Raw genomic sequence first — 12,995 nt, forward strand, 5'->3', positions numbered from 1 at the left:
TAAAATGTTGGAATTAAATGAATAATTTACCCAATCAAAAAAAAAAAAAAATTGAATAATTTCCGAAACACCCTTTCTCTTCTCCCACATGATGAACACAAACCGAAATCCAACCTACTTGGAACTTGGAAGCGCATCTAGCATCACCTCTTGTTTTCTTTAAATTTGAAGAGGAAGTTCAATGGGTACATTTTTCTTCAGTTTTTAGGGTTCTTTGTTGCTAGGAAAATTATATGGAAAAATCTCCTAGGAATTTCTCATAGCATCAACCATAACAAACCTAATAAAAATAGGGAAATGATAATCTCCTTACATAGATAGGGTGTGCCCAAAAAATCAGCTCCATAGGATCATCCCAACTTTACAATTTGTGGAGGTTAAAATGGACGGCTATAAAACTACACAAATCTGTCCATTTTTTAGCTCCACAAATCGAAGGGCTAGGATGATCATATGGAGTTGTTTTTTGGGCACACCCTACATATGTCAGGGCCTATCAAATAAATGCTTTGGATCATCCAAACAACGTGGGTCCACTGTGTTTTTGGCCCGCAGACTAGAGAAGGTTCTCTCTAGTCGGTTCCTCATTTTTTTTTGGTGGGCGAACTGGGTCAGGCAAGACCCCTACTAGAATTTTAAAGGAATAAAAATTACAATCGAGTATGAAGGGTCTGCATTGGAATCCTTAGACACAATATCTAAGAGATCAAGAGGATTAATGGCTACCAAACTAATATCCATCCCTTTACATGAGCAATCGGTTTTAGACAAGTAATCAGCAGCTTCATTGGCTTCCCTCCATGTGTGAGAAACTTTCCAGTGAATGAAGGCGTTGAGGAGGCCTCTAATTTCTGCCCATAAGGGTCGAGCACGCCATGGGCATTCAAACTCTCCAGTTATGAATTTAACAACCAGCATTGAATCTGATTCAACCCATATCTTTGTGACATTCTTGAGATTTGCAAGAAGCAGACCTTGGTGAATGGCTTCCATTTCCAGCAAGTGTATGGGAGCAAGTTGAGTATTCATGGAATAGAATCCTATTATATTGCTTTGACAATCTCGAAGTATATCCCCAATCCCGGCGATTTTATCAGTAAGAGACGCATCTGAGTTCAGTTTGATAATTCCCATACTTGGATATTCCCATTTGCAGAATTTTGGTTTTAGAATGGATGGGAACATCGGGAGAAGTTCTCAGCAATCAGGTTTTGCTTTATAAATTCTATCAACATTTGAACTCTTGCTTTCTGCTCTCCTTCCTACATTCTTGTTTGCTAACTTTATAAATTTACTTCATCAAACGAATCTAGGTGGGATCTCTATTAGAGAAGAACGATGTGAGCAGGGGCGGAGCCAGGAATTTACACTTGGGGGGCCGGACTAATTTACACCTGCTAAGCATTGGTCATTGGGGGGCCATGCCCCCTAAACTAGCCAATCATGCATGTACAGCCATGCAAATAAAAGGGACTATGCTAGTCATTGGGGGGGCCATGGCCCCCCTCATGCTATATCTGCCTCCGCCCCTCGATGTGAGGAAGAGCTCCACCAAGGGCGAGTCGAGAGCATCCACCGATTCATCAAGAAAAGAATGCCACTAGACAAATTGCTACCAACGGCCCTATTCAGATGCCACAACCTTCCTTTTGCCTGTCCAAAAAAAATAAAGATGTGAACAAAAGCTCTACCCGTGGTGAAAAAAATGTGCCCACAAATTCATCACGAGAAAGAATTCCTTCACCAGAATTGTTACCTCAATGCTTCCAACTATTGGGATGAGACCCCTATTCCACTGCTATATGGTACCCACATTCCAAAACCAATCAAAATCATAACTATGTGCAACTATTAGGTGGAATCCTATTGTTAAATTTTATTATATTTCTTCTCTTTTTTCTACATGAAAACCAGATGGGGCAACATTTACCACCCAACGAGTGGAATGATGCAAATGTTGACGAAAATGCTAACAAAAACAGACTTGGATTTGGCAAGTCAGTGAGATATTGGTATCTGTTTCTGTGATAAACATATAACCAGAGATAAAACAATAAAAAGAGTTCAGAAAACTATAGATAGGACCACCTCGGTTCCTTCAGGACCACCTCGGTTCTGTTTTTACATATATATATATATATATATATATATATATATATATATATATATATATATATATTCTGTTGCCCTTTTCAAAAAAAAAGAAAACTATAGATAAGAGGAAGACGGCTTAAAAAATTCAGACGTTGGTAGTCCTACTTGGATTTTTCGGAATAAACTGCAAATGGTGAGTTTTTGGTCTATTTATAGGCCTTCTTATTGCCTTTCACATTGAATTGCACCTTTTTGGTGACACCTCATCATGTGGGCTACTTATTTGACCGTTAAATCACACCAGATTGTGATTTGATTGTTGGTTGAAGTAACAATCCAAGTGCAAAGTGTGCCAAACAGTGTCACTAGCACTCTACATCCCACGCCACTTGCAGGCACCATCCCGCGGTCTCGCCATTTGCAAAACTTTTTAATTTCAAATAAAGAGAGAAAAGTAGAGGGATACTGCCTCTCCACTTTTTAGTCCATGTCTGGCAACCGGGAATTTCTTTTACGGTAAATTGGTTTCTCCTATAGTGGTGAGAGAGGAATAGGGGGGGGGGGGGGGGGGGGAGAAGGAGAGACTTGAGAGGGCATGATTGAGCGTAGTGGCTTAAAAACCAAGAAAAGGTTGATCATATTTTGACTGGGGTCCTGGTTTCAAGTTTTTCTTACCCTCTCGTCACTCAGCCCTCTCTTATCTATCATTCTCCCACCCTCCCCTCACCTCTGAATAAATAGCTAATATTCCAGGGGAAAAAATTCTATGGTAGCCAGAGCGTGCTCTTAGTCTTCCGTAAGCCTTTTTCTACATCTCTTTCAAAACATCCATTTTCCCAAAATAAAATCTTTTTATTTTCAAAAATCTTTTTTTTTTAATTTGAAAATTTCCAACAAGAAAGAGGCAACACAAAGGCCTGAGGACTAAGAAAATAAATCCCTAAAAATAACTTAAAAGAACTTGACGAAAAAGGGTTGGCATTAACAGTCAGGTACATACATTATTGTTAACGTAACGAAAACAATAATCTTAATGTCATGGAGAAATAGATCAACTATTTACCGAGGATGACGAATTTACAAGCAAACTTTCTTCTAAAGAGTAATATGACATGCCATTGATGCCAACCTCAGGAGAACCTCCTTCTTGTCCTATTGCTAAGATAGTACCACTGAAATTATCTACACAAACTTCAGGCAAAGGAGCATCACCCTCCAAAAATTGCATCACTTGCTGCATGCTCGGTCGGGCCACTGACTCCGGGTGCGAGCAAAGCAAACCAATCTTCAACACCAGCTCAATTTCCTCCTCCACAAATTCAGACCCCAATTTTGGATCCCTTGCCTCACTAATCACCCCTCTTCTCCAGCATTGCATTACCCAATCCACTAGAACTGGCTCCTCTAACAATATTCGAAGCTCAATCGGCCTCCTCCCACAAGTAACCTCAAGCATGAAAGCCCCAAAGGCGAACACATCGGTTTTCATCGTCGCTTTGCCTGTTTGTGTGAGCTCCGGTGCGATATAACCCAGAGTTCCAACTACGTGCGTAGTTCCAGGATCCGAACCATGATTATATAACCTTGCGAGGCCAAAATCGCCTAATCTTCCATTCATCTCGCGGTCTATTAATATATTGCTAGCTTTGATGTCTCTGTGAAGGACGACTTGCTCGCTTTTTTCATGCAAATATATTATCCCAGAAGCTACTCCTTTGATTATTTGGAACCTTTGGTTCCAATTAAGCGTTGTTTCTGGTTCATCAAAGAGGAATTTGTCAAGACTTCCATTGGGCATGAAGTCGTAGACCAAAAGTAGCTCTCCTTTACGCCGGCAATACCCAAGGAGCTGCACCAAGTTTCGGTGCCGGAGCTGACCAAGGCATACAATCTCTGCCACAAACTCTCGCATCCCTTGTTTCGATTCATGAGAGACTCTCTTCACCGCGACTTCATTTTTGGTTGATGGTAAGACACCTCTATAAACCTGACCGAAACCTCCCCTTCCCAATAGTTGTTTGTCGGTGAATCCGTTGGTGGCTCGAAAAAGATCCTCATATGAGAACCTGTGAGGCCCGTATTCGAGCTCCCAATCTTCACGTATTTCTGCAAATTTCCTCTTCCTTCTTAGTTTAACACCTACTAAGATGGTGGTTAGTACTAACACCACCCCAATTAAGGGCAACCCAATTGTCAAAATTCTAGACGACTTTTTCGCTCCTGTATGAGGGAGTGAAGGAAGGCTAGAGAGATCCAAAGCTGGGGCTTCCCCGTTCATCTTAAAGCTCCATCCGAGAACATAATGTGACGATACAATTGTACCGGTAGACGAAGAAAAGCCAACATACATGGAGTCTAAGATGATCGGCGAAAGATCAACATCCATAGACAAAAGAGGAAGATTGGGTTTAGACACGTTGATCGGCGATAATGTTACATTAATTTGCTTTTCAATCCCATCATATTCCACCCAAACCTGAATCAATTTTTCACTTTTAAGACTAATGTTCTTAAACCCATCTGCCCCATTTGTGTAATAAGCCGCCGGAGAGGACATCGAAGAGTTCAAGCTATTGACATCGATTCCCACATGGTTGTCATTGGTCTCTCCGAATTCGGGGTTTAAGATCGTATCGAGCTCCACTGCGAATATATGATTCGATGAATTTCCAATGTTGCTCAAATTGAATAGGCCCAGAAATTGGGCAGCTGCAGCGTTAGAGAGCGAAAAGGAAGGGGAAATGGTGAAGGCCAAACCATGGCCAGACCTATCAGGATACACAGGGACAATTCCACAGACGAAAACAGTAGAGAAAGAAAGAAAATTACTTTTGGAAGAGTTCTTGAAGTGAAAAGGGATAGAGTAGAAGGCATGACCTTTTCGCATCTCTGTCTTGTTGGTAAGCTTTAAGAGGCCATTGGACATGATCTCGGCCGTGCCGTCCACAATCATGTTAGCACCCAGAAATCCATTGTAGGTAAAACCATCTTCATCCCTGGAGGCTCCCAATTCAATAATAAGGAGAAACAGAAGCAAAATCTTTACAATCATGGTGGAAATCTCTGAATATTAGCCTCAAAATACTTTGGTTTCTTTCCCACTATAATCTCTGCAAAGAAATCCAGGGCGGGACCCTCGCGAATTCAGCCGCCACTGTGCAGTATAATCTTCTCAAAAATTTTGATTTTAAATAATATTAATGAAGAACGCAGTCCGCAGACGAAATCTTATCATTGACTATTTATTTTATTTTATAAGATATTAATGAAGAATTTCAAAGGTGATCGCACTCAAGCAAAAGTTATCAACTTTGGGGGACCGCGCTCATTATTATTGTAACGAAGGAGAACAGTTTCGTGGAAATAATCAAATTTGAGGACTTTTGTATCAATAGAAGGGCTTTGACGCTGCCTTTTAGTTTATTTTGGTAAAACTACTAAAAACCCCTACATCATAAATAATCTACCAGAATACCCATAAAATTTTCTTAATCATGAACACTTATGTCCACTGCGTTAAATAATTTTAAATTTTTTAGCTACCAATGGCCTTAATAATAAATAAAGTTGGGTTTTGTTAACAAGTGTGCATTGGGAAAGGAATTTTACACATGTTTTGATAAAAATAATTCAAAACATTTGTAAAATTCTCAAACAATGTGAAAAATGATTGGAAAATTTTGTTGAAAAGCCTCACTTAAATGATTATTGATTAATGCTTAAGTTTATTAGTGTTGAGAAAATCCGTCGGACAATCCGATCCGATCATGCACAAATATAACGGAAAAGTAAAATAAACAAGCAAATCAAGCCATAAGATGAACACCAAGATTTTACCTGGCTCAGCAAAGCCTACTCCACGGGCGAGAAACACGATCTTTCAATATGAGAAAAACCAATATACAAGGATTAAAATGGATTAATCACAAACCCGCAACCCTTTCCTTGCTTCTCAAACCTAAGATCGTACCTAAGAGAAAACCTGAGAGAAAACCCCGAGAGAAACCCAATAGAATGCCAAGAAGAAAACCCAGATAGAAAACCCTCTATTCTTCTTATTCTCCCTTTGTCTATCTCTCTTCACTTCTCTTTTTCTTTTTCTCTTTCTCTCTTTCCCTCTCTTGATTTTTCCACCCTCCAAAGAAGAAAGTCACTTCCTCTTTTTAGTTGTTTCCAAGAAATCCAAATAAGAGGATTTCTATCTTTGCCTCTTGCCTTCCCACCCAAGCCACCTACGGTGGGTGGGAAATAAGGCAACTTTCCAACAATTAACATTCTTGGCCCATGCTATGCATAAGTGTAAAATAGAAGGCCCCACGCAATCAAAACATGAGGTGTAAAATGGTGGGCCCCACCTAATTCATGGACGGGTGGAGATATGAGACCACCACATCAAAACATGAAGTAAAATGGTTAGCCCCCCTTGATGCATGGGTTTGAGGAGAGTTGATGGTACACTACCCATCAAAACATGGAGTAAAATGGTGGGCCCCATGCCAATGCAAGGCACAGTTGATGGCTCAACCCATCAAAAGTAACTTTATCTTGAATCAAGGATGAATTTGGTAAAGAAAAAAATTAAAAGCTAAATTAAAGGTAGATGTCAATAATATTGGTAATTAAGAAATTTTTTAGGGCATTCTTATAGATACTTTTTCATGCAGGGGGGTTATAGTAGTTTTCCCTAATAAGTAGTAGAAATAAGAGAATATATTTGGGCCTGTAACTCAATGGTTGAGGCTTTGTTTCTAAACCTTGAGGTCGATTCTAGCTTGCATGCCAAGAAAACAAAAGAATATAAATTATCACCAGTGGAAAAATGTTGGTTCTTAGTCTACCCAATATGATATAAGTAAATCATAAACTTAGGGAAATGACATCACCACTACTGTATTTAGATGCATGATGGCACTCCTCACTTCGTTAAAAAGTACGGTATGGCCCAGCACCATAGGTTGATCCAAACTCCTCACTCTATAGATGGGAGGGTTAGGATCAACCTAGGTAAATGATTTTTGGGGCACAACCTATTTAGGCTGTGGCCCATCTAATAGCGGTTTGGATCATCCAATGGTGCGGGCCATACCGTACATTTTAATAAAGTGAGTGAGATCATCAAAATACCATACTTTTTAATAAAGTGAGAGTGCGATCATCAAAATAGTGTAGTGGTGATGTCATTTCCCTGAACTTAACGAGCATAATTATTAGAGCCCCAACTTTGCTAGGAAAAGTCTCCATGTTGTACAACCAAAAATGTCCTTAGAATTCTTCATGGGGCCGGGATTGCAACTGCCGAGTAGACCTGGCAAAAACTACTCGTGCCCGCGGGTCGACCCAACCCACCCGCAAATTTGCGGGCACGGGTCGGGGTTTTAATGACCCGCCAAAATCGAACCACGGGTCACCCAACCCGCAAAAACATGGGTCGGGTCGGGTCAACCCACGGGCAACCCCAGGGTTTTCGGATTTTTAAATATTTTTATTTAAAAAGAGGGCATTACTAAGCATGAATATTTTTCAAAATGGACGGTACAGCCTACACCATAGGATGATCCAAACCGTGCATTTGATGGGCCATGATGTAAATAGGTTTTGTCGAAAAATCATTGCCATAAGATGATTCTAACCCTCCGACGAGAATGATTTTTGGGGAACAATCTATTTACGTTGTGGCCCATCAAACGGACGGTTTGGATCATCCTATGGTGTAGGCTGTACCGTCCATTTTGATAATTAGGAGGTGAATTAATACAAAGAAGGCGGTGAATTTATCACTGCCCAAAAAAAAACACTGTTTTGGCAAAAAATGCAGGTAACCCGCAGGTCGACCCAACCCACCCACACTGGGTCGGGTCACTTGGTTGCTAACCTGTAGGAATACGGGTCATTTTGACCCGCACCTGTGTGACACGCGGGTAACCCGACCCGACCCACCCGTTTGCCAGGTCTACTGCCGTGTAAGACCTGCATTTCAAAAACGACTTCTGATCCGTCCTTCCCTGGAATAAGCCAAGGTGACTAGTCAAACTGAAGAAAAACATGTGCTACTTCATCAGTGCCTTCAAGATGGGTCCCATGAAGGATGACTTCATTTATTTTCGTTGCTCGTCAGTAGACCTTTTACAGGCGGCATTCAGTATCGATGTGTGGAGAATGTAATACAAGAAAAGCAAAGGTGTTTGATGTTACTTTGAGATTCCTACTATGTTTTCAAGGATTCTATTATTGTTTCTCCTTATGAAGTTAGGACCCTCTAATCAGGAGGGCGTTTCATTCACATACAATGGATTCCTAAATGCTAACATGAGCCTGGAGGGCATAGCCGAGATCATGCCCAACGGCCTATTGAGGCTCACCAACGATACAAACGTCAAGAAGAAGGGACATGCTTTCCACTCCATTCCTCTTCATTTCAAGAACACTTCCAACGGTAACGCTCTCTCATTCTCTACAGTTTTTGCCTTTGCAATCGTTCCCAAGCATTCTGATACACGTGGTCATGGAATGGCCTTTGTCATCTCTCCTTCTGGGTCTCTCCCCACCGCTCGAGATTCTCAATTTCTGGGCCTCTTCAATGTGACAAGCAACGGGGATCCATCAAATCATGTTGTTGCTGTTGAGCTTGACACAGCCCCAAACATAGAATTCTATGATATCAATGACAACCATGTAGGGATTGATATTAACAGCTTAAGGTCTACAAAATCCTCCCCTGCAGCTTATTTTTCTAATGGAAATGGTGGGCTTAATAACATTAGCCTTTCAAGTGGAAAAGTAATGCAAGTTTGGGTAGAATATAATGGTTTGGAAAACCAATTAAATGTAACAATATCGCCGATAGACGTACCTAAGCCCAGCTTGCCACTCTTGTCTTTGAACATTGATCTTTCGTCAATCTTTCTAGATTCCATGTATGTTGGCTTCTCTTCATCCACGGGAGTGCTTGAAGAATCTCATTATGTTCTAGGTTGGAGCTTTAAGATGAACGGAGACTCTCAACCCCTTGATCTCTCTCGCTTTCCCTTGATTCCTCGGACTGATCTTAAACAGAAGTCCAAGGTTTTGACAATTGGGTTGCCTTTAATTTCAGCTTTTTTAGCATTGGCGGCAATCTCTACTGTCATTCTTATGAGTAGAAGGAAGAACAAATCTGCAGAGTTATTAGAAGATTGGGAGCAAGAATACGGGCCTCACAGATTCTCGTACAGGGACTTATTTGCTGCCACAAAGGGCTTTGGAGACAGAGAGTGTTTGGGGATTGGAGGTTTTGGTAAGGTGTACAAAGGCATTTTACCCAACTCTGAAATTGAAGTTGCAGTGAAGAGAGTCTCTCATGATTCTACACAAGGAATACAGGAGTTTGTTGCAGAAATTGTGAGCCTGGGTCGTCTCCGGCATCGTAACTTGGTACAGCTACTTGGCTATTGCCGTTGTAAAGGAGAGCTTCTCTTGGTCTATGACTTCATGCATAATAGGAGTCTTGACAAGTTCCTCTTCGATCAACCCAAGATGCTGCTCAATTGGAATCAAAGATTTCGAATCCTTAAAGGTGTAGCATCAGGGCTTCTGTACTTGCATGAAGAATGGGAGCAGGTTGTGCTTCATAGGGATGTCAAAGCTAGCAATGTTTTGCTTGATGCCGAATTCAACGGAAGATTAGGCGATTTTGGCTTAGCAAGATTATACGATCATGGGTCCGATCCTCGAATTACCCGTATTGTGGGTACCCCAGGTTATATTGCACCAGAGCTCTCTAGAACTGGCAAGGCAACCACAAGAACTGATGTGTTCTCATTTGGGGTTTTTATGCTTGAGGTTGCTTGTGGAAGGAGGCCTATAGCAGTTCAAGCATCAACGGAGCAACCGACATTGGTGGATTGGGTGTCAGAGTCGTGGAGAAAAGAGGCGATTTTAGAGGCAAGTGATCCAAAATTGGAAAATGATTATGTAGTGGAGGAAATGGAATTGGTGTTGAAACTCGGCTTGCTCTGCTCGCACCCATTGTCACAGGCTAGACCAAGCATGCAACAAGTAACGCAGATTTTAAATGGTTTTACTCTACTTGAACTTTCATGGGGTGATTTGAAAGGAAGTGTTTTATCACGAGTGCAGAGCAAAAGTTCTTTAGATAATGGCTTGTTATATCCTTCTCCGGACGATAAGTTTGTGGCCACTTCATCAATGGTAGAGTCAGTCCTTTCTTGTGGCCGTTGATTGCATACAACAGAATACTTACATTTGAGTAGTGTACATTTTTTTCTGACCCACACAGAATAAAGCTCCTGATTGTAGAGAATGTCTATTTTTTGTGTGGAAGCTTGTAAAGCTTCATTAGATATTTTTTGTGTTGAATGATATAAATTTGTACATGAATGCTAGCTGTAGGTGGAAGGTCTTCAAACGCATGTTACACACTTTGGAAACCTTCTATCTATATACAGTCAAGACTCCAAACAATCAGAAACTATTCAGATTCATTTGATACTGTCAAAAGTTGTTGTGAATCATTTCAAATCGGGTTGATCTAGCAAAAATACGACAGAAAAGATTAAAAATCGGATTGAGTCGGAAACAATCCGCTTGAATTGGCAAAAAATCATATGTAAAAGGAGAAAATTAGAAAAAAAATTCTTATTGAGTCGTCCAAAGCGGTTGAAGAAAAAAAATATGAGTTGGATTTCCAAAAAATTGGATCAGATCGGTAAAATTCGAGTTGAATCACTATTTTGTTTGATTTCAGCAATTATTACAGTTCAACCTTATTTCTTGACATTTTAATCTGTTTTTTAAGGATTTGAATCTTTTCTTCTTCTTCAGTTCGACCTAATTTTTGCTGATTTAACCCGACTTATAGCAATTCAACTTAATTTCTTGACGATTCAACCTGATAATTGGTAATTTAAATATTTTTATGGATTCAACACAATTTTTTCTCGTTAGGCCCGATTTATTGTCGATTTTTTCTTCTTGTATATTATTCAGGGCCTAGTGTGAGGATTGATCCAGGTAGACGAACTCAACTAGGGCCAAATGAACCGAGCTGGATCACGAACATGTTTGGGTTCGGCTCATTAAAAGCTTGGCTTGGGCTTGTTTGTTTACTAAACGAGCCGAACCCGAGCCAAAAAATTAGGCTCGTCAAATAAACGAGCCGAACTCGAGCTTTGTATAGTTCGGCTTGGACAAGCTTGTGAACATTTTAGGCTCGGTTCATAAAGCCGAGCCGAGCTTTAAAGCTCGGATTATGTTCATTATATATATATATATATATATATAGAAAACGGTTCCTACACATATGTGTAGATAAGTTCTCTACACACTAGCTTAAAATACAATGGGGGCCCACATTGTTTGGGTGATCCAAACCATCCATTTTTAAGGCCCTCACATAGATAGGGTGTCCACAAAAAATCAGATCCATAGGATCATCCTAACCATTCGAATTGTGGAGGCAAAGAATGGACTAATTTGTGAAGGTTTAAAGACATCCATTTTACCTCCACAAATCGTAGGGTTGGGATGATCCTATGGATCTGATTTTTTGTAGACACCCTATCTATGTGAGGGCCTTTAAAATGGATGGCTTGGATCACCCAAACAATGTGGGCCCCCACTGTATTTTAAGCTAGTGTGTAGAGAACTCTCTACACATATGTGTAGGAACCGTTTTCTTATATATATATATATATATATATATATATATATATATATATATATATATATATATATATGGTATTTATTTGATGTGTTTACTAAACAAGCTGAACCTGAACCCAACCAAGCTCGAGCCTGGCTCGGGTCGGCTCATTAAGAGCTCGGCTCGGGCTCGTTCGTTTACTAAACGAGCCGAGCCGATCTGAGCTCGAGCTTTGTTGAATTTTGGGGGAACCGAACACGAGCCCCAAAAAAAAGCTCATCACGAACATGAGCCGAGCCTCAAACTAAGCGAGCCGAGCATGAACCCCCCAATGTTCGGCTCGTTGCAGCCCTAAACTCAACTACTGTCAAGATTAGACTTAGTCAATTTGTGCAGGTTAGATGAATTCACCTTCTTCATGAAAATTTTCTAAAGGATTCATTAGTCGACCCCAACTAGTTTGAGACAAAGGCTTTGTTGAGTTGAGTTGTATATTATTCAGGGCCTACTGTTGATGATTTTATATTTTTACATGTGAACCTAATATTGCTGATTTTTACTTTTTCTTATGATTTAGTACCTAATTTTACCGATTTTTTCCTTTTCCCTAGAATTGCTGATTTGGGAACCGACTGAAGAAGAAACATTGATCATTGTAATATACGGGTGTATCATTAATTGGCATCACAGCTTCAGCTATGTGCCTCTCCATTACTCACAAGACCTACATCCTAATTAAAAAAAAAAAACGGGTGTAAATAGTATTGAAAAAGCAATATTCAACGCTGAGCATTTGATCTTCTTAATACCTGATCCTCTTGCTCGTGGGTCTCTTTCTTTACTATATGTGCAATCAGATCTTCTTAAAAATTTTAATGTTAAAAGATCATATTATTTTAATCTTAATGAAATCATATCAATGATTTTTTAAAATTTAAATGATATTAATGAAGAAATCCAGGTGAGATCATATTGACTATCCCCATTTATAGCCTATATATATAATCAACCGATTCAGGTTGTGGAAACCATCTTTGGTCTGTAAATCAAGTAGAGCATGTGTTTTGAATTGGTGAACCAAAGAATTATTAGAACAGACTAAATTGATGACTTTTGATCAATCTCTCAGATCTCAGGACGGATAATTCTTCATCTTCTTTTTTGTTTGTTTGTTTAAGACGACGGTATAGGACGGTAATTAGACAATTTTTTTGTGCTTCTCTCATCATGAAGGATTGACCCAGTCTATTGATTTTTGGAA

The 12,995-nt window shown here is 40.0% G+C and overlaps 2 pseudogenes; one reads left to right on the plus strand and one right to left on the minus strand.

Moving 5' to 3' along the window:
- Nucleotides 1–3,062: 3,062 nt before the first annotated feature.
- Nucleotides 3,063–5,313, minus strand: LOC143851001 (L-type lectin-domain containing receptor kinase SIT2 pseudogene; annotated as a pseudogene).
- A 2,907-nt stretch (nt 5,314–8,220) lies between these two features.
- LOC143851104 (L-type lectin-domain containing receptor kinase IV.1 pseudogene) lies at nt 8,221–10,526 on the plus strand (annotated as a pseudogene).
- The last annotated feature ends 2,469 nt before the right edge of the window (nt 10,527–12,995 follow it).

This window comes from Tasmannia lanceolata, unplaced genomic scaffold (genome assembly GCF_043159265.1).
Source record: "Tasmannia lanceolata isolate RefF3 unplaced genomic scaffold, GAP_Taslan_0.1 ptg000018l, whole genome shotgun sequence".
NCBI lineage: Eukaryota > Viridiplantae > Streptophyta > Magnoliopsida > Canellales > Winteraceae > Tasmannia > Tasmannia lanceolata.